The following is a 23,576-nucleotide window of genomic DNA, read 5'->3' on the forward strand; positions in this document are numbered from 1 at the left end:
CCATGGTCGACTACATGGGAATCCAGCGACATAGCCATTACGCCAACTGCTGGTCCCAACCTTTCTAAAATTTTAGCCTCTCCATTCTTTGTGTTCCTTCCCTCCAATATGCTCATCTTTTCTATATCAGAGACCAAGGCCTAAAATCCACGAATGCTACCACTTTTCAGTTCTTCACCCTTAATGCCCTCACTTGTGTCCTGACCCAAATGATGAACCAACGCAAATTATCATTTGTCACTCACATCAGCAGTTCTTTCCCTTATCCTCTCCTGGCAAAACTACAAGCATGAGTAAATCCAACCCTCTTGGCTACACCACACAAGTAACCCTGGACCCTGGATGGCTGAATGTGGCTGAGAAAATAAATATCTCATACAATTACGCTACTTTTTTTTTTTTAATGACCATTAACCTTAGGAGACTCAATAATCAATAGTTCTCAAATAATGGTGGTACTGCATCAAAGGGGGTATTTGAAAATGTGGAGTGTTTTGGTGGCTGTAATGAATAGGCAGGTAATCCTGGCATTTGGTACGTTGGGGTGCTAAACATCCTACAACATCTAAGATACCTAAAATGCAAGTTAGTCTCACTGGAAAAAAAAAATATTACATGTTCATTTACTTTCTTATATTCCTAATGATTATTTCACATTTTTATCTAATCTCTTCAACTGGTGACCCTGCTTATTTTATGCAAAATGCCAAACTTGCTGCATATTTACTCATATATTCTTTCAACTTCTGAATGTGGTCCTATTCCTATATAATACAAATTGCTGACCTTGAAACACTACTAGACACCATCCCTTTCTACCAACTCAGAGATATCACTCAGTAATCATCCTCTCTCCTGCATTACCCATTCTTCCCATCCTATTAGATCATTTTATCAGCATCCCCACATTATAATATAACCCCCTTTTTTTTAACTTTAAACAATTTTTTATTTAGTGGACTAGCAGGTGGTGTAACAGCAACATCACTGGACTCCCATGTAGTTGACCACGGTTCGAGTCCCAGACTGGGTGGCTTAAACTCACGTCGGGCACATGTGCATGCATGCCCAAAATCCTGAAAGGAGAATGGAAGAGAAGGAACTGCAGTGTTGCCATCCCACCAGGGGGTGATTTCTCACTTTCTGTCTCTCTTTTGCTATAGGGCACGCACCCTATAGCTAAAACCTCTCCAAAAAAATTTAAAACAATTTTATTTAGTTTTATTTTTTATTTTTAGAGAGATTTTTGCTATAAGGTGCATGTGCTCCCTGGAGACATAAAGAGAGACAAAGAGAAAGAAAATGAGAAATCACCCCCTCGGAGGATGACCACACCAAAATCCCTTCTGCTCTATTCTCCTCTTGGAATTTTAGGCTTCTCCTCTTGGAATTTTAGCCAACCATGCACATGCACTCACCATGAATTCCAAGCTGCAAGGTCCAGACTCTAACTGCAGTTGGCCATGGGAGAGTCCAGTGACCCAATCACCATGCCAACTGCTGGTCTCTTTAACCCATTTTAAAAATAGGGCTAGCAAGTGGCACAGAGGTTAAGGTGGCTGGATCCCACACTGCTCACTGCACAATTCAAGTCCCAAATTTGGCAGTTTGAAAAACATACCAGGGGACCAGCAGTTGGCGCAATGGCCATGTCACTGGACTCCCATCCAGTGGTTCCAGTAGTCGACCGTGGTTCGAGTTCCGATACCGGTGGCTTAAACTCACACCAGGCACATGTGCGTGTACATGCCCAAGATCCCGAGAGGAGAATGGAGGAGAAGGGATTGCGGCGTGACCATCCCCTCTGGGGGGTGATTTCTCACTTTCTGTCTCTATGTCTCTCTCTCTCTGTCTTTCTGGAGAGCGCGTGCACGCACCCTATAGCAAAAACCCCTCCAAAAAAAGGAAAAAAAAAAAAAAAAACCAGGTACTTTGTGTGCATGTCCCAAATCCTAAGAGAAGAATGGAGGAACTACAACAATACCATTCCTCCAGGGAGTGCTTTCTCACTCTCCCAGCCTCCTCTCTGGCATATGCACATACCCTACAGCAAATAAGAGAAAAAGTAAAAAATGAAAATAGGGTCCACCAGGTTGTATGGTAGTTAAGGCAGCAGGATTCCATGGAGCTGACTGCATGGTTTGAGTCTCACAGGGTAGCCTGAAAAACATACTGGTTGTATGTGTGTGCGCACACACCTAAAATCACAGAGAAAAATGGAGAGGGGATTACAGAGTGGTCATCCCCCCGTGGCGGGGTGGGGTGTTTTCTCACTTTCTTTCTCTTTTTTTTTTTTTTGGAGAGGTTTTTGCTATAGGGCGCGTGCGCTCGCCAGACAGAGAGAGAGAGACATAGAGACAGAAAGTGAGAAATCACCCCCCAGAGGGGATGGTCACGCCGCAATCCCTTCTCCTCCATTCTCCTCCCAGGATCTTGGGCACGCACGCACACGCGCCTGGCGTGAGTTTTAAGCCACCGGGTCCGGGACATGAACCGCGGTCGACTACATGGGAGTCCAGCGACATAGCCATTACGCTAACTGCTGGTCCCACTTTCTTTCTCTTTTCACCTTCCTTGATCTCTTGCTTCACACAACAGCTTCAAGGTTAATTCTCTGTTCCCCTTGGGTTCTCATTTGCTCTCTTTCCAATCTCTTAAGACCACTCCCAATCACCTCTCACCTCAATGTTCCATTGAAATAGCTCTTGTCAAAGTTCCCCTAGGATTTCCACAGTATTTAACGCTATGAACAATTCTCAGTCTTCAACTTAGTTGACCTATCACCAACAGGTGACACAGCTAACTGCACCCTACTTCAAAGTTTCCCTCCCTTGGCTGACACACAAGAGACCACTCTGTTCCTCTGGTTCTCCTTCTAATTTATAAACTAATCCACTATCTCCTTTCCTTATCTCTACAATCTCTAAACACTTGTCTGACTTCAGACTTCTCTTTGCTATCTTTCAATCACTTCCTCAGCAACCTTATCCAGTCTTGAGGCCTTAATACCATTTATATAATGGGCACTCCAAAATTTATACAGACCTGAGATCCAGACTCACATTCAACTAATTAATCAAATGTTTATCAAATACACACCTGGATGTTTAATAAACACCTTAAACTTAAGAAGTCCCAAGTAAATCCCTGACACTATCCTGGGCAAAACAAAAAGAGACCTTTGCCTTTCCTAATCTTCTCTGTTAAGACAACTACTCCAAGCCTCCCATTGCTCATGCCAAAAACACAGGCGCCCCTTGGCACTTTCCTTCCCCTCATACTCCACGTCTAACCCGTTATCAACTCCTGTCACCTTTACCTTCTAACCCCATTTAAACTCTGACCTTTCTTAACCATCTCCACAAGTACCACATTGGCCTTCCAACTACTCGCCTTGCTTCCCCATGCCGATTTCATTCTCGTAGCAACTGAGTGTTTTAAAACTTAAATTGGGGAGGAGGGATCAGCTGGTGGCATGATGGGAAGGCACTGCTGGACTCCCAGATGGCCGACTATAGTTAAGAGTCCCAAACGTGGCAGCTTAAAAATCACGCCGGGCGTGTGTGCATGCATTCATATCCAAAATCTTGAGAAGAGAATGGAGGAGGGATTGTAGCATGGCTAGCTCCTCTTGGGGTGTGATTTCTCACTTTCCATCTCTCTGTCTCTCTCCAGCAACTATACACACCTCATGGCAAAAACAGAAAAAGTAAATTAGGTTAGATCATTCCTCTACTCAAAGCCTTCCAACTGTTTTCTACCTCTGAGTAAAACATTCCATAATAACTAAGGCTAAAAAGCCATAATAATCTTGTTTTCATTCACTTCTTGGCCTTATCCTTAATTACTCTCTCCCCTCACTCACTGTGCTCCACCTACACAGGTATCCTTGCCACAAGGCTCCCACGGTGAAGCTTTTATATGTGCACAGTTACCCGGATAGTCACAAACCTCCTCTTTTCCTCACTTCTTCACAGCATTTGCTCAAATGTCACTTTATTATGAGCCAGTCGTCATCCTAAATAAAATAGCCACCCTTCTTACCGAAGTATACCTGTTCTATTTCTTCACATGGGATTTACCATTACCACTTGCATATGTTATCTTCACTTTGTTGACCTTGTTTTGTATACCTAGAACAATTACTGCACAAAACAGAAACAAAGGACTATTTTCTCATATTACATCATATTCAATGTTCACAATCCTGTAAAGTAGTGAAGAATAGAACAGAGTATCAATTTCTTTTCCAATCTTTTAGAATGTGGAAGTACAAATATACCAAAATGTTCAATTATGTGTCTATGATCACACAGTGAGGTACTGGCAGAGCCATCTGTAGAACAAGAGCCTCTGGCACTTCAACATTCTATCACTGTTCCTGTGTGTAAATCAAACAATAGTTGTATATTTAATTTTGCACAGCGATCTGCAGAAGCTCAATTCGACTTCTATTCTCTTAGACCCTGATCAAACATGAAATAACACCAGACCTGTCCATGCCTCAGTTACTATTTTCTTCTCAGTCAATGGTGGTGATCAAGATCATCAGACTATCTTCAAAATTTACAAATCTAAAGAAACAATTCAGTATTCAAATATTCTCTACCCTCCTCTCCCCACTGCAGTCTAACACTGACAGGTAAACCAGCACTTTGGTAAACAAACTGTCACTGATTCTCAAAACACTTTGTGTTGTTATTCTCCGAGACAGAGCATGCCAAAAACCTTATCTGGACATCAAATGGACATTATTGTTTCTTTTGAAAAAAAATGTTTTTTGAGAAAGATTTTTGCTATAGGGTGTATGCATTCACCAGAGATACCCAGAAAGAGACAGAGAGACAGGAAGTAAGAAATCACACCCCTCCCTGGGAGGGGGTGGAAGGCCACACCACAATCCCTTCTCTACTTTCCTCTAGGGATTTTGGGCAGTCACGCACCTGTACCAGGTATGAGTTTTTTAAGCTGCTGGTCCAGGACTTGAACCATGGTTGACTATGTGGGAGTACAACGACATAACCATTGCACCATCCACTGGTCGCTAATTTTAAAGATGAGTTTGCAAAAAGACCTCAGAATCTGCCATCTAGTTACAAACAAGTGGTACTACTAAAAATCAGCAGTTTTTAAACAGAGGTCCTCCCCCCATCCTCATAGCAAAATAAAGGTTTTGGTTTCCCCAGCAGGAGGGAGTATTATGTCAATAAAGGATATTTTTTAACTTACAAAAGTACTAAAAATTAAGAAATATATAAGGGTCCTTCTGTGATATAATAATTTTGTTTCCAGACTCTTGCCAACACTCGTATTCCTTTTTCTGACATCTTCTGCCACAGTTGGAAACTGCATCTAGGTCAGAAAAGACAGGCAGCTTTTCAGGACAGTTCAATATCTTTGGCTCAAGTGATGATATAATAATTTAATCCTTTCACAAACTCCTTTTAAAATAAACCCTGATGTAAATCATGAGTATGTATGAAAAGCCACTGGAAAAAATACTTAAATGCTAGACTTGGAAAATTGACAGAGAAAAGAAAAATATGAAGACAGACCATACAGTGTAATTAGTGTAAGAGCAATGGATTTAGGGTCAGAAGATCTGCATTCTCTTTGCAGCCTTTTTCTTAAAAAAAGATTTATATTTTATTTATTCATTCTCTTAATTTGACGAGAGAGAGAGAGGGAGAGAGAGAAAGTAAGCCACCATGTCCAGGTCTCGAATTGTGGTCAGCCATGTGGGAGTGTCCAGCACCTTAACCACCATGCCACCTGCTGGTCCTCTCATTCTAATTTTTATGACAGGAGGGTTAGTCCATAATCACTTACTGTATCATACCCTGAAGTGGACATTTTAATCAATAAACATTCTAGTGTCTACTGTATGCCAAGACCTCAGCTCGGCACTGTTAAATATGAAGCTATGGTATAACTGAAAGAACATTAATTTGAGACTAGCCTTTCCTTCATTTACTCATCCATCCATCTATCCAAAAAATACTAAGCACCTACAGGCCCCAAGAGAGACTCACTGTATGTCTTTGTGCCTCATTATTAACACTGAAAGTGGGATTATGACTGACCCTGCCAATTCCACAGGTTGAGATAAAAATTAAATATGAACAAAAAATGTATATAAAAGCATTTAATATGAAGCACCACCTAAATATAGGTTATTTTTGTGATAGCAACAATCAGACTCTTAGTAGAGCACAAGAAGTTTCTCCATGAGTATTTTTCCCACAGCAGAAACACATGGAAAAGATGGCTGTAAAAGAGCATAGGGTGGGTATGTGGGTGTGTGTCTGTGCAAGCATACTTGCTGGGGAAGGGGGACTCCAGATTTCAACTCTGCTGAAGAACAGTGTACTTATATAGAAGTGACAGAGAAAATGAGCATTTTCCATACAAATGCTGTCAATAAGCTCAATGAATAACAGAACAGCATTTAAGTGAAAACTTTTTTTAAGTTTGGATATAGAAAAATTCATTTTTATAAATGCATTATTATAGGGCCAGCCTGTAGTCTAGTGTTTAAGAGAGCTGGATCCCTCATGGCTGACTGCACAGATCAGTCCTGGACCAGCGGCTTGAAAAACATGCTAGCTAGGGAACCAGCAGTTAGTGTAATGGCTATGTCACTGGACTCCCACGTAGTCGACCACGGTTCGCGTCCTGGACCTGGTGGCTGAAAACTCACACCGAGCGCGTGTGCGTGCGTGCCCAAGATCCCGAGAGAATGGAGGAGAAGGGACTGCGGCGTGCCCATCCCCCCTGGGGGGTGATTTCTCACTCTCTGTCTCTATGTCTCTGTCTGTCTGGTGAGTACACGCGCCCTATGGCAAGGGAGAAAAAAAAAAAAAAACATGCTAGCTAGGGAACCAGCAGTTAGCGTAATGGCTATGTCACTGGACTCCCACGTAGTCGACCACGGTTCGCGTCCTGGACCTGGTGGCTGAAAACTCACACCGAGCGCGTGTGCGTGCGTGCCCAAGATCCCGAGAGAATGGAGGAGAAGGGACTGCGGCGTGCCCATCCCCCCTGGGGGGTGATTTCTCACTCTCTGTCTCTATGTCTCTGTCTGTCTGGTGAGTACACGCGCCCTATGGCAAGGGAGAAAAAAAAAAAAAAACATGCTAGCTAGGGAACCAGCAGTTAGCGTAATGGCTATGTCACTGGACTCCCACGTAGTCGACCACGGTTCGCGTCCTGGACCTGGTGGCTGAAAACTCACACCGAGCGCGTGTGCGTGCGTGCCCAAGATCCCGAGAGAATGGAGGAGAAGGGACTGCGGCGTGCCCATCCCCCCTGGGGGGTGATTTCTCACTCTCTGTCTCTATGTCTCTGTCTGTCTGGTGAGTACACGCGCCCTATGGCAAGGGAGAAAAAAAAAAAAAAACATGCTAGCTAGGGAACCAGCAGTTAGCGTAATGGCTATGTCACTGGACTCCCACGTAGTCGACCACGGTTCGCGTCCTGGACCTGGTGGCTGAAAACTCACACCGAGCGCGTGTGCGTGCGTGCCCAAGATCCCGAGAGAATGGAGGAGAAGGGACTGCGGCGTGCCCATCCCCCCTGGGGGGTGATTTCTCACTCTCTGTCTCTATGTCTCTGTCTGTCTGGTGAGTACACGCGCCCTATGGCAAGGGAGAAAAAAAAAAAAAAACATGCTAGCTACAAGTGCCTATGTGCCCAAAATCCCAAGGGAAGGGAGACATGGAGGTGAAGGGATTATAGCATGCTCATGCACCATGACAGGGGCTTTCTCTGATTTCCTCCTCTTTCTTTTCTGTCTCTCTAGCAACCATAGGCTCCCTCTGGCAAATTTTTTTTAGAAGAAGTCTTATTACAGAATGCTGTGGTATAAATTTATTTGGGTTAGCTAATAATATATAGTTTTATTCCAACTACTCTGAAGCTCAATAATAGAAACAATTCCTAACATAAGTAATATATTCATGTAACATTCTTTAAAAATTTTTCTAGATTACAAAGGCTATACTCATTTTCTTAACAATAGTAGCTATGCCCAAAAACTGAAATATATAAGGTTCAGAGAAAGGGTAAATCATTCAAGAAATGCAAAGGTTGATGAGAAAACTATACCAGTGAACTCTATCCATGAGTTCAAAGCACAAATGTGAATCTAGCTTTTAACAAAGGCTTATTCTCTATTGGAGGCTGGGGATGAACAACCATAGTTCCATAAACTGATATATTCCAAAATGTTTCTCGTTATGCTTTTATTTTTCTCAATCTTTCACCTTTCTAGCACTGCCATCTTAAGTCTTTAAAACAAATGTCAGCTGTAGTGTTCACACATATTGGCACAAAAAGATGAGAAGAATACACCAATTCATTCTTGCTTTCTTTTTTTTTATTTTTTATTTTTCCTTTTTGCCATAGGTCGCATGCACTTGCCAGAGAAAGACAGTGAGAGGGAAAGTGAAAAATCACCCTCTGGAAGGATGATCACACCACAATCCCTTCTCCTCCTGAGATTCTGGACATGCACACACACAAGCACAAGTGTCCAGTGTGATTTTGAAGCTGCTGGGTCCAGGGCTTGAGCTGTGGTCAACAATGTGAGAGTTCAGCACCTTAACCACTACACCACCTGCTGGCCCCAACTTACTGAATTTTTTTTTAAGAATTATTTTATTTAGGGGAACCAGCAGGTGGCATGGTGGTTAAGGTGCTGGACATTCCCACATGGCCAACCATGGTTCGAGTCCTGGACCTGATGGCGTGCTTTCTCACTTTCTCTCTCTCTCTCTCTCTCTCTCTCTCTCTCTCTCTGGTCAAATTGAAATAAATGAACAAGTAAATAAATAAAATTAAATAAGCCTTAAAAAAAAAGAATTATTTTATTTAACTTATTTATTTAAATGTGACCAGAGAGGGATAGAGTTGGGAGAATGAGAGAGTGAAAGTGAGAGAGAGAGAGAATGAAAGAAAATGAGAAAGCAAGCTGTCAGGTTCAGAACACGAACCACAGTTGGCCATGTGGGAGTCTGGCATCCTTAACCACCATGCCACCTGCTGGCCTCCTTACTGAATATTTTAAAGCTAGAAAAAAGGATTTCTTTCAAAATATTAGTGCTCATTGAAAATGCATTTGGTCACCCAAGATCTGTGATGAAAATATATAAGTAAATTAATACTGTTTTCATGTCTGCCAACACAACATTCACTATACAGTCCATGGATCAAAGAATAATTCTGACTTGAAAAAAATCTTATTACTAAAATACATTTCAGGGCTAGCCCTGCAGTTCATCAGTTAAGCACAGTGTATAGGAAGCCAAACCCCACATGGCTGACCACAGTTTGAGTACCCCTTCCCAGCAGCTTGAAAACTGTATAAGCATGCCCCATATCCTGACAGAATGGAGAAATGGAGGAAAAAAAGATTGTAGTGGGGGGGTGGGGGGTGGGGTGGGGAGGGAGCTTGCTCCTCTCTTGCCTGCCCTCTCTCCCTGGCAAGCAACCACACTCTCTGGCTATAAAACTAGGTTTCCATAGATCCTGGCTCCTCTGATGGATCTGGGTAAAGTAAGTTGAAAATCTTTTGGAAAAGATTCACCATTTTAATGCAATTAAGAATATTTGTGATTCAAGGGATGGGGCCAAAATATCAACACTGGCAGGAGTTTGGAAGAAACTGATTCCAACCCTCATGGGTGACTTTGAGGGAGTTCAAGACTTCAGTGGAGGAAATAACTGCAAGTGTAGCATAAACAGCAAAAGAACTAGAATAGAAGTGGAGGCCAAAAATGTAACTGAATTGTTATAATCCCATGATAAAACTAACAGATGAGCTGCTTATGGATGAGCATAGACAGTGGTGGTTTTGAAATGAAATCTACTTCTGCTGCAGATACTATGAACACTGCTAAAATGACAAGAAAGAATTTAGAATAGTACATAAACTTAGTTGATAAACCAACAGCAGGGTCTGAAAGGACTCCATTTTTAAAGTAAGTTCTACTATGGGTAAAATGCTATTAAACAGCATCACACATTACAGAGAAATATTTTGTGAAAGAAAAAAATCAACTAATGCACCAAATTTCATTGTTCTCTTATTTTAAGAAACTGCCACAGCCACCGCACACTTTAGCAACCACTCAGCTGATCATTAGCAACCATCAACATTAGTATAAGACCTCCCTCTGACAAAAAATTACAACTCACTGAATGCTCAGATTATTGCAAGGATTTTTCAGTAATAAAGTATTTTTAATTAAGGTATGTACACTATTTTTAGACATAGCGCTATTGTATACTAGTTGTTTGGGGGTTTTTTTTAGTTTTTTTTTTAAAGAATTATTTTATATAATTGCATCTATTATTATTTTTTATTACTTGCTATAAAACACCTGCACTCATCAAAGAAAGACAGAGGGGTACAAGGAGTGAGAAAACAAACCACCAGGTCTGGGACTTGAACCACAGTTGGCCATATGGGAGTCCAGTGCCTTAAACACCATGCCAGCTGCTGGCCCCTTCTTTTTTAGTTATGCTATTTGGGGCATGTGCTCAATTGGTAGGGAGTGGGGGAAAGAAAGTGAGAGATCACCCCCAGGGGGAATGGCTACAAGGAATCTCTTCTACTCCATTCTCCTCTCAGAATTTTTGGCAGGTGTGCACACACACCCAGCGTGTTTTTCAAGCCATCAGGTCCAGCACTTGAGTAACAGTCTGCCAGCCATATGGGTGCCTTAATCACCACACCACCTGGCTAGACCTATAGCACAGCATAAACAACTTTTTAAAAGTTTGGTTATAGGGTATATGCATTCCTGTGCATGGGAGAGCAAGAAATCACCCCCACCCCTCCAGGGGAGATGGCCACACTGCAATCCCTTCTCCTCCACTCTCAGGATTTTGTGCACTCACACACACACATTTGAAAAACATGCCACATCAAACTGTATAGTCAGCCATACGGGTTCCAGCTACCTTGACCTCCATGCCACCTGTTGACCTTAAACTTAACTGTTACATTCACTGAGAGTCCAAATAAATTAATAAGGCTTGCTTTATTATGATACTTACTTTATTGCAGTAGGCTAAAACCAAACCATATCTCCAAGGTATGGCTGTACCTTATAGAATGCCATCCTTTTTGTACAAGAAAAAAAATAATAATCTTTAAGAATCCATAAAGATGTGATAAAGCTATCCAAAAACAGAAAGCAAGGGGATGATGAACATGAAATTCAGGCTGTGAATTCTATAAGGAGGCAGGCACGAGGATAATATGGTTTAGGGAGCTTTGTGAAGTCAGATGTAGGTTATTAAATACCTACCCTTTTTTCCAGTGGTATAAACAGGTGTTTGGTTATTTGTTTGTTTGTTTATGAGAGAATTTTGCTATAGAGTGTATGTGCTTGCTGGAGAGACAAGAGACAGAAAGCAAGAAATCACCCCCCAGGGGGGATAGCCACGCTACAATCCCTTCTCCTCTCAGGATTGTGAGCATGCACATGCATGCGCCTAGTGTGAGTTTGAAGCCACCAGGTCTGAGACTCAAACCACAATTGGCCATGTAAGAGTCCAGTGACATAACTATTACACCATCTGCTAGTCCCTAAACAGGTGTTTTTCAAAATAAAACATGGACCAGTCTGTGGCCTGGTTGTTATGGAGGCTAGATCCCATATAGATGACTATGTGGTTCAAGTCCAGGACCCCACTGGCTTGAAAAATGCACTAGGCATGTGTGAATGTATGCATATGTACTTTTTTTTTTTTTTAAAGAGGTTTTTGCTATAGGGCCCCTGCGCTCGCCAGACAGACAGAGGGAGACAGAGAAACAGAAAGTGAGAAATCACCCCCCAGGGGGTATGGCCATGCTGCAATCCCTTCTCCTCCGTTCTCCTCTCGGGATCTTGGGTGGGCACGCACGCATACACGCCTGGCGTTGAGTTTTAAGCCACCGGGTCCAGGACGCGAACTGCAGTCGACTACATGGGAGTCCAGCGACATAGCCATTACGCTAACTGCTGGTCCCCGTAAGTACTTTTTAAGAAATTTTGCCAGAAGGCATACACTGTCCCAGAGAAATCACCCCCCAGGGAGGAATGATCACCCTGCAATCCCTTCTCCTTCATTCTTCTCTCAGGATTTTGGGCATGGTCATACACATACCTGATAGGTTTTTCAAGCCTCTGGGTTTGGGCAGTACACTCAGTCATGTGGGATCCAATGACCTTAACCCTGATACCACCTGCTGAATCTCCTGGCTGAATTTTTTTTTTTTTAAAGGTTTCTGCCACAGGGCATGTGCACTTGCAGAGGTTGAGGGGGAGACAGTGAAAGGTAAGGTGAGAAATCGCCCCACAAGGAGGATGGCCATGGCAAAAATCCCTTCTCCATTCTCCTCCTGGGATACTGAATATGCACGCGCGCACACACACACACCTGGCGCGATTCTCAAGTCACCAGGTCCACCAAGTCCAGGACTCAAAGTACGGTCATCCATGTGTGAGTCCAGCACCTTAATCACCACACCACAGTACCTTCTCTCCCCCAGGAGGTGTCCTCTAATCTTGACCTCCCACTTTGCCACCTTTCCAATCCTTTGCCTAGCATGGACTGAATTATGAAGCCCTCCCAGGGTTCCCACTGCATAAGTTTTGCCTTGTTTTACCACTTACTGGCTCTGTAACTACATGTTCCTTGAAGGCAGATATAGTGATTTGTTCTCAGTTGAATTTCTAGTATACGTCACAGTGCTTAGGCAGCAAGGTCTCATATATTTGACGTATGAAGAAATGACTGATGACCCAATTAAGACCCCCGGTACTTCTAGTGGGAATATGCGCAGACCCTCACCATTCTCTGTAGGTGTAGCACAGCTGAACTCATAACTTAGAACGGCGAATCTTGTCGTGCGGCTGTCTTTCTAGCAGGCTCTAGGCAAACGTGAGCCATGACCCCGCTGCTGCACTTTGTACCCTTTAGTTGCTGAAATGTAAATCCGAGCTTTCAGAGTGTGCTTCAAAAGAGATGATTACCACAATTCATTCTAAAAGTGTCTTATTCCCAGATAACCCTTTTAAGAGAACTGCTCATATAAATAGCAGACACATTACTATCTCACACACAATTAAATGACCCTTGTAAAATGATCATCTTGGCAAATAAGATATCATTTTTGACTTCCCAATATTCCATAGAATGCCTAAGACATTTTACACTAATCACTTAATATCCACACCAACCCTAAGAGGTAAATGTATCATATGGTCAGTCTCCAACTTTTAAAAGGAATTATTTATTTTATTATTATTTTTATTTTATTTGCTGTAGGGCACATTCACTCACCAGAGAAAGAGGAAGAGAGAAAGCAAGCTGCCTGATCCAGGACTCAAACCACAGCTGGCCATGTAGGATTCCGACACTTTGACCACCACACCACCTGCTGGTCCTAATCAGTCTCCATTTTAAGATTTTGGAACTGAAACTCAGTTAAGTAATTTGTTCAAAGAAACAAGAGCAAATCTACATTTGAACTCAAGTCTGTTAGGTGCTAAAACCCAGACCCTCAAAAGACAGCTATTGGCTTCATAAGATTTATGAATCAACTAAAAATTGAGCTAAGGGGTCAGGAAAAGATGATCATTCAACTACTTAAAATGTAAAATTAGGCTTTCTACTTAGTAGTACACATAAATACAAAAAATTTTCAAAATAAAAGGAGCTTCAAGAATCACAACTGTGGGGCCGGCAGATGGCGTGGTGGTTAAGGGCACTGGACACTACCACGTGGCCGACCGCAGTTTGAGGAAGTCCCAAACCTGGTGGCTTGCTTTCTCACTTTCCTTCTCTTACTCTCGCTCTCGCTCTTTCTCTGTCCCTCTCTGGTCAAATTAAAAGAAATAAATAAATAAGTAAAGTTAAACAAAATGATTCTTTTAAAAAAAGAATCACAACTGTCATAATGTCTAAGTTATACAATCCTAAATAATACTATGTCATGCAAATTTAAGTCACTGTTAGAAGTTGGGCTTTTTTCTGGACCAACAGGTGGCATGGTGGTTAAAGCAGCTGGTCCCACATGGCTAACTGCAGTTCAAGTTCCAGACCCTATAGCTTGAAAAACACACCAGGCACATGTACATATCCAAAAGTCTGAAAGGAGGGAGGTATGGAGGAGAAGGGATTGCAGCATAACCAGTCCCCAGGAGGAGTGCTTTCTCTCTTTCTCTCTCTGGTGAGTGCATGCCCTAACAACAAACAAACAAACAAACAAACAAACCAAAACACTTGGGCTGGGACCAGCAGTTAGTGTAATGGCTATGTCGCTGGACTCTCATGTAGTCGACCGCGGTTCAAGTCCCGGACCCGGTGGCTTAAACTCACACCGGGCACATGTGCGTGCGTGCCCATGATCCCGAAAGGAGAATGGAGGAGAAGGGATTGCAGCGTGGCCATCTCCCCTGCGGGGGTGATTTCTTGCTTTCTGTCTGTCTGTCTGTCTCTGGCGAGTGCACGCACCCTGGTGCGGCGCGCACCCTGTAGCTAAAACCTCTCCCCCCCCCAAAAAAAAAAAAACTAAAACACTTGGGCTTTTTCAAAACAAAGTTAATTCAAAATGATGGTATAGAGGCCAGCAGGTGGTATGGTAGTTAAGGCTCTGGACAGTCCCACATGGCCTACCATGGTTCAAGTCCTGGACCTGGTGGCTTGCTTACTCACTTTCCTTCTGTGTGCCTGTCTTTCTCTGGTCAAATTAAAATAAATGAATGAATAAATAAAATTAATCTTTTTTTTAAAATGATGATACAGGAGGATAAATTGGCCATCTGTTAATAGGGCAGTTAAAGGTTAGTAAACAGACTGGAAAGAAAAAAAAAGTGTCTCATTCCAAAAATAAACAGACCATATGCAAACATACCCCCCATGCCAATTTATAACAAACACAAAGAAGATGGAAATATGGAGAAATAATGAGAGGGCATTTGAATGGAATTATTTAAAAAAAAAAAAAGTCACCAATGAAAATAAGCAAGGTTCCAATCATTAGTAATTAAACCACAGAAGATGTGAAATAATATCTAAGAAATAACACCATAAGGCAAATTTTCTAGTGAAGTAATTCAAATCAATGCAAATCTACAGGATTCTCAATAAAGTCACCGGATAAAGTTAAGCCTCATTTTAAATTACAATTAGTTACTTATCAAGTTATTATCACTAACAGCATTTAATATGGAACTATTCTAATCTTAAATACATATATGGGATCTATTCTTCAATTATCTCCCATTGTCCTCTACTGACAATATTTGAAGATGCTAGCATTTTAATACTGTAAATCCACACTGGTTTCTCTGCCACATGTTTGCTTTTCAACTTCTTAAAGATTAATGAGCCTACACTTAAATGCATTTCTAGCCTGTCAGCCCTGATGCTTCAATGGCTTTACATAATCTCTCTCGGAATAAAATTATAACACAGGAGGCAGTTTTTTAATTCTTTACACTTACGGCAGAAGTTTAGTTAGCTTCCTCGGGTTGCACACAATTTCCTGAAGAGACCAATTTAAACAGTGCTCATTGATAATGTTTCTAAATTCAGCAACCAGCACAATTCATATTTCTTTTACAACTCCCTTCCATGGTAAAACTTTTATCGCAGATTTTTTTTTTTTTTTTTTAAAGAGATTTTTGCTATAGGGCACACGTGCTTGCCGGACAGAGAGGGACAGAAAGCAAGAAATCAGTATCCATAGGGATGGCCACACCAATCCCTTCTCCATTCTCCTCTTGGGACTTAGGGCACACACACACAAGCGCCCGGAGTGAGTTTTAAGCCACCAGGTCCGGCACTCAACCGCAATCAACTACACGTGAGTCCAGGGACATAACCATTACACCATCTGCTGGTCCCTTATCACGGATTTAACTAACATTACACTTCCCTCCTTTCCTCTCCTTAATACAGATTCTTGACATAGAACATTTTCTTCATTTTTCTTCACCATTACCTTTTATTGATAAAATATAGAAACTGAATAGTAGACTGGCAGTGATGTATAGTATGTAATCACAAAAACAATGCAATGAGGAAATACCTCATCGCACTGTTATTACCTAACATGAATTATATAGCTTATTTATATACTACATGCAATTTCAAAGGTTTTACATTTCCTATGTTACATGTGACAGTATGAAATATAATTTGGGGGACTGGCAGGTGGTGCAGTGGTGGGATGCTGGACTCCCACATAGACTACCATGGTTTGAGTTCAGAAACTGGTGGCTTGCTTTCTTACTTTCCCTTTCTCTCTCTCTTAAAAAAATTATATATATATATATATATGTATGTATGTATGTTATTCTGGAGCCTAAGGCCAGTCTAGTAGCTTACTGGTTCTTAGTGGTTTAGACAGCTAGATCCCACATTGCCAACCGTGGGTTCAAATTCTGGCCCTGGCAGCTTGAAAACCATGCTGGGCACATACATACACATGCCCAAAATTCTGACAGGCTAGAGAGGTGGAGGAGAAGGGATAGCAGTATGGCCACATCCCAGTTCTTCCTCCCTCTCAGTTCTTCCTCCCTCTCTGTCTCTGTCTCTCTCTGGCAAGTACATGTACACTTCCGCAATTAAAAAGAGAACAAAACAAAAAATCCCTAGCACTGTGTGCACTTAGTATGTTCATCTCTGCTGGCTGTCAGTGCTTCTGGTCTCTTTCAGTGGGTAGAGCAAGTAAATATATTTATTTTTAAAACCATGAGTTCATATATTAAAATACAGATAATTCCAATTCCAATTTAACATTGCAAGGTTTTTTTCCTTAACTTCATGGTTTTATTTCTCTTCCACTAAAAGTCTTCATTCTCAATTTATATTTATTTGTGTGCTTTATAATAAATAAAAATTACCAAGAGCAGTTCAACATATCTTTGTGAGGCAAACCTCAGAGGCAGGAAGCTTCATGCCACCTTACATATGTTTTGCTTTGTTTTTCTAACACAAGCAGCACTAAGGGTGCTAGAGCAGGGCAACAAAGAGTGAGAAGGCCACTCCAGAGATACCAGAGTCAGGCAGTATAAATTTCACCTGACTTTATACTGGCAGAAGCTAAATTCCCTCTTTCATGAATTACACTCTACAACCTGTCCCAAAATTTTGAATCTTGGGAGTCCACCATGAGAACTGAGATCAAGTGCTTTCAGGGATAAGAGAAATAAAGATGTTCTTCTGAGAAGTCACCCTGGAGAGGCAAAAATGACAGGCCTTCAAACAAGAAGACTGAGTCCGCTGTGAGAGTTGAGACATAGTGCTTTCAGGGATAAGAGCAATGAAGATGTTCTGCTGAGAAGTCACCCTAGTAGAGCCCCCTCTATCCTTCTGTGTCTCTCTCTGTCTTTGTCTTTTCATCTTTTAAATTTTTTAATTAAAAAAACAATTTTTAAGGTAAAGAATTTTCTTGGCTTTGAAATCCTCCTTTATCTTGGTAATAAGCCACTCCCTTTCCTCCCTTCCCATTTAGGAGAGGCAAAAAGGGCAGGCTTCAAACAAGAAGACTGAGTCCACCATGAGAGCTGAGATCTAGTGCTTTAAAGCGCACTGCAGTTTTCATTTTTTGTTTTTTAGAATAAATAAATATTTTGCTTGTTTTTATTTTTCTTTTTCTGTTTTCTTATCCTTTTTCTTTTACCTCATCACTTTGCTGCTCAACTGCCACTTCCTGATTTTCTAGACAGTTTTAAGTGAAACGTAGCCAAGCATCCCAATACTATTAGGGTCAATATATTCAATTCCTACTGAATCTGCGACACAAAAGAAGAAAAACAGAACGGCAAAGATTTACCAGACCACCTCCTCTTGTGCACCTCTGATCGCTCAGACTGAACTTCTAGAAATTAGGAAGAAACAAATAACCCATCAAATGACTGGAAATCATTGCAGAGGCACAAGAAATAGTAAAAAAAAAAACCTCTCCCCCAAGGGAAAAGAATAACTCCTCTTTGTCCACAGACAGTACAATGGAATTCAAGGAAATGTCTGATAAAGAATTTAGAATATTCACAGTGACAAAGCTAAAAGAGATGCAAGAGAAGAGAGATAATGAATTCCAGAAGAAAGAAGCCAAGATCTCCAGGAGGTGAGGAAGTTTTTGTGAGAGATGAAAGAGGAAATACACACTATAAAAAAGAATCAAATGGGGAACCAGCTGTTAGCGTAATGGTTATGTCGCTGGACTCCCACGTAGTCGACCACGGTTCGCGTCCCGGACTCGGTGGCTTACAACTCACGCCGGGTGCGTGTGCGTGCGTGCCCAAGATCCCAAGAGGAGAATGGAGGAGAAGGGGTTGCGGCGTGACCATCCCCTCTGGGGGGTGATTTCTCGCTTTCTGTCTCTATGTCTCTCTCTGCCTGTCTGGCGAGCGCAAGCGCCCTATAGCAAAAACCTCTCCAAAAATAAAAAAAGAATCAAATGGAATTGTTGGAGATGAAGCCTATAATACAGGAAGTCAAAACTTCCCTTGAAAGCATTAAAAGCAGACTAGACCATACAGAAAATCGAATCTCAGATGTAGAAGACAGAATCGCTGGGCTAGTAAAATCCACCAGGATGACTGAGAAAAGAGTGCAAAAATAATAATAATAATAATATACAAGAAATACTAGATACCATTAAACATCCAAACACCCAGATAATCGGTATCACAGATGGTGAAGAGATTAGTAAAGGCATTGATAATCTATTCCATGAAATCCTGGAAGAAAACTTTCCAAACCTAGAGGGGCATTCGAAGATCCAGACCCACGAAATACAAAGGACCCCAAATAGGATCAACCCAAAAAGATCTTCTCCAAGACACATTATAGCCAGAATGACCAAAACCACAGACAAAGACAAGATACTAAGATTGGCAAGAGAGAAATGTCAAGTTTCCTATAAAGGATATTCCGTAAGGCTGACAGCAGACCTCCCATCAGAAACAATGCAAGGAAAGAATGGGAAAATATACTCAAAGTGCTGAGTGAAAAACAATTTCAACCAAGAATACTGTATCCAGCAAGATTATCCTTCACATGGGAAGAGAAGACAAAAACATTCTCAGATAAACAAAACCTGAAAGAATTTACCGACACCAGACCAGTTCTCCAAGAAGTTTTTAAAGGGAGTACTATCTCAGGAAAATTAAAGTCAGACACACAGAAATAAGAGTTCAAAAACAACTAAGAGGTGCCAGCAGGTAGCATGGTGGTTAAAAGTGCTGGAATTCTCACATGGCCAAATGCGGTTCAAGTCTTGGACCTGGCGGCTTGCTTTCTCACTCTCCTTTTCTTTCTCTGGCAAAAACTCGTGTGAAAAATAATAATGATACATAATTTAAAAGATAATTCTTAAAAAAAAAAAAAAAAAAGGCCAGCTTAATGGTAGGGACAAGTTCAGAGTTGAACGTTATCTTCCAGAATTCAAACGGAAAGATCTGACCACAACAGAAGATAAAGTGCATGAGCCTGAACTGGTGAAATAGAATTTTATGACTTCTGACTAAAACATTATTGATCATCTTCTATGCTTTGTTTTCCACCGTTAAGGATTTCTGTACCTACTATTCGAACAGAATCCTTACCTATTTCCTGGCTTTAAGCCTTAAGCAAAGTTCTCTTAACAGTTTTTCATTTTGACTTATAAAAGCTAAAATTGTCTTTCTTGAAATTAAAAAATATATTTAAAAAAAATCTATTTAATGACCACAGTTAAGCTATGCCGCCTCGGCTAGATGCTACTTTATAGTATATTTATTCTACCCACAGAGTTTAGTGCCTAAACTCGACATGTGTTCAAAGGTATGTAAATATCAGCTGAACTCGCTATTGAAAGATTTTAGACTAAGATATTGTGTGAATGAAATGGGGGGAAAAATTTTTTTAAAAATGGGAAGCAACTGCTGATACCAGAGACAGTGTGAATGGAGGGCAGGAAATGACAGAGGGTGAGAAATAGGGAGGGGAAAATATATATATACACACACACAAGAAATGGAAAATTATTTGTTGATGATAACATGTATAATTAATACACTTTACAGTGTATTCTGGATGGGAAATCATGTTTTATATACTGTGATGATGTTCAGTGAAAGAATGTAAAATAAATCAATTTTTAAAAAAGGAGACACATTCAAAGGCACCAAAAAAAAGTTTTTGAATCTTGGATTGCCACAGAATAAAATATACAGAGAAAAAAGAAAACATCTGGTCTTATTTATATATTAGTTCTAATCTTTACAAAATAGATGTAGGCCCTATTTTATGAAGAACTAAAACCTAAAAGATTAAGCTAACCAAACTCACATGAACCCATGTCTTCTCTAATCTGTCTCCAGTCATGAACTCAAACCTTTTTTGAAACTATTTCCTAAGAGCTGGGCACATCGTTAAACAAACAAAATTTCTCATTCACAGAACAAAACACCTTTCATTAATTCTCCCAATTAAGGAACTAAAAAGAGCAACCTGTACATACAAAATCTAAAATCAGATTCCACCTAACTTAAATTCAATCTTCTTGTCCATTGTTTTCATTACGTCTAAATTCCCATTAGACCAGTGAGTTCTCTTCCAAAAAAGGCTGCGATTAATCTAACCTAGAGATATGCTCTTATTTTTTTCATGTAACTTTCAGTAACCATATACTGTGTCCTCTATGTCTGTCCTTTGTACTTATAAATAAAACATGAAATCTACCTTAATGAGTTGAGACGTAAAAACATGAATTCTCACCTCAATAAGTTAATAATAAGAGATAGATATATGTATGTAACTAAAGTAGACTCAAACAAGTATTATATACTAGGGTACAAAAGTCCTACTAACAGCAGAGAAAGATGTCAAAAAGATAGATGCAACTAACAGGAACTCATGTGCATTGCTAATAGGAATGGAAAGTGGAAAAATTACTTGAGAAAAAACTTTTCAGCAGGGCTGGCAGGTGGCATGGTAGTTAAGGGCGCTGGACTTCCACATGGCCAACCACAGTTCAAGTCCCAGACCTGGCAGCTTGCTTTCTCACTCTCTCCCTTTCACTCTGTCTCACCCTCGTCAAATTTAAAAATATAAAGTTAAATAATTTCTATAAAAAATTAAAAAGAAAAAAGCTTTTCCACAGTCTCATCAAAGGCTGAACAATATACAGAACCCATTACTTCTATTCTATGCTACATATCCACAAAAGATATACTGGATTGTTGGAAAAGTCATGACACGTTTTTGCACAGAAAATATGTCGTGACTTTTTCTATGACCCAATAATATAGACAAGCACAAAACTGCTTGTGGCAGCACTTATCTGCATTAGCTAAAAACCAGAAATAGGCCCAGCCACAGTGGTGGGTGCTGGACACTGCTGCTTGGCAGGTTGGGGGCACACAGAAGATAGATTCCTGGCCTACCCTAAGGCCAGCTGTGGCCCCTGCATCTCAGAGTCCTAGCTACTCACAAGGCTGAAGCAGGACGACTGCAACATAGCAAGACTCACCAGACCACCGCCACACAAACACAAACACATACACACACACACCCCTCAGGAAATAGCCCATATGTCCATTAACAATAGAATGGATGGTATTACATTCATACACTGGAACAATGTGAAATCAACAGAATCCTGCCACACAGAAGAAAATAAAGCTCACGAATGTCAAAGAAATATTCAAAGAAAGAAACCATACGCAAAAACTATTATGCCTTTGATTACATAAAGTTTGAAAGCAGGCAAAACTAATAAAAGTCAGAACAACAGTTACCTGGTAGATGAGGAAATATCTAGTAACTAAGAGCATGGAAGAGGTTTTGGGATGCTGGCATTATCTAGTTCTGGATACCGGTTAAAAGGATGAGTTTACTTCATGAAAATTCACTAAGTTGTACACATGATTTATCTACTTTGTTTTATTATACTTCAATTAAATGTACTTACAAAAGACAGATGGGAAAGAGGAAGGATGACAGGGAAGTAAATTAGCACTTATATTCTACTAAATAGGAAGCACCCAGTAAATTCTAAACATCTTATGGAAATTATTTTCTCTAATCTCAACCACTTGTGGAGGTTGTAGTTTATTTGTATCATTATTTCTTTTAAAAGCCCTCATTTTTAATTCTATTCCTGATTGTGGTGGTAGTTACATGACTAAGTCTGTCAAAAATCCAAAGAACTGGTGAGAGATTGTTGGAGCGTAATAGCTATGTGGCTGGACTCCCACGTAGTCGACCGCGGTTCGAGTCCCAGACCCGGTGGCTTAAACTCACGCCGGGCGCATGTGCGTGCGTGCCCGCCCAAGATCCCAAGAGGAGAATGGAGGAGAAGGGATTGTGGCGTGGCCATCACCCCTGGGGGGTGATTTCTCGCTTTCTGTCTGTGTCTCTCTGTCTGTCTGGCGAGCGCACACGCCCTATAGCAAAAACCTCTCCCCAAAAAAAAAAAAAAACAATTCATAGAACTGGGACCAGCAGATGTCATATGATTGCAGATGTCATATGATTGCAGATGTCATATGATTACATTCCTGGACTCCCACATGGCTGACCAGGGTTTAAGGTCTAGACCTGGCAGCTTGAAACTCACACTGGGCACATGTGCATGTGTGACCAAAATCCCAAAAGGAGAACAGAGAAGGGACTGTGGCATAGCCATTCCCCCTGCGGGATGACTTCTCTCTTTCTGTCTCTATCTTGTCTCTCCAGCGAGCACATGCACCCTACAGCAAAAAAACCCATAGAACCGTATACCCCAAAAAAGCTAAATTTTACTGACTGTAAATTAAAGTACACACTTCAATAAAAATGACATTAGGCCCAGTCATGGTAGTATGTACTGGTAGACACTATCACTTGGGAGGCTGAGTCCACAGGGAAGACCTGCATTCCTCTCCAGGCCCATCCTAAAAGCAAGTTACTAGTCCCAAGTTAGTAGTCCCAAGCTACTAGACAGCTGATGAAGGAGGATCGTGACACAGCAAGACATCATCTTTAAAAAAACTAAAATAGGGAACCAGCAGTTAGCATAATGGCTATGCCGCTGAACTCCCACGTAGTCGACCGCGGTTCGCGTCCCGGACCCAGTGGCTTAAAACTCACACCGGGTGCGTGTGCGTGCGTGCCCAAGATCCTGAGAGGAGAATGGAGAGAAGGGATTGCAGCATGACCATCCCCTCTGGGGGGTGATTTCTCGCTTTCTGTCTCTATGTCTCTCTCTGTCTGTCTGGCAAGCGCATGCGCCCTATAGCGAAAAAACCTCTCAAAAAAAAAAAAACTAAAATAAAAAATAACGATAACTTTAAAAGATAAGTGGCAAAAATCTTGCTCAAGGTCATATATACAATAAAGAAGCATATTCAAACTCAGGTTCTAATTCAAATGTGCCTTCCATGAAGATACAGACATTTTGCTAAAGGCACAAAGAAGAAAGAAGTGGGTAATTCTAAGTTATCCTTTTCTTCCCCAATACTTTGCTTATCAAAGTTTTTCAAGGCCTGGGACCAGCAGTTAGCGTAATGGCTATGTCGCTGGACTCCCACGGAGTCAACCGCGGT

General features: G+C 41.1%; 1 protein-coding gene across 4 annotated transcripts in view; it reads right to left on the bottom strand.

Annotated features, from left to right (window-relative positions):
• Positions 1-23,576, bottom strand: part of STRBP (spermatid perinuclear RNA binding protein) — a 167,013-nt gene that overhangs the window by 112,836 nt on the left and 30,601 nt on the right. The window contains exon 1 of one of the 4 annotated variants that reach the window (XM_006158216.3): positions 12,844-12,864. The exons of the other annotated variants lie outside the window; for them this stretch is intronic. The gene's annotated coding sequence lies outside the window, so the exon portion shown is untranslated. Of the gene's footprint in view, positions 1-12,843; positions 12,865-23,576 lie in introns of those variants that run through there. 4 annotated transcript variants of the gene reach the window in all.

The sequence above is a fragment of the Tupaia chinensis genome, unplaced genomic scaffold (assembly GCF_000334495.1).
Source record: "Tupaia chinensis unplaced genomic scaffold, TupChi_1.0 Scaffold000575_1, whole genome shotgun sequence".
Taxonomy (NCBI): Eukaryota; Metazoa; Chordata; class Mammalia; order Scandentia; family Tupaiidae; genus Tupaia; species Tupaia belangeri.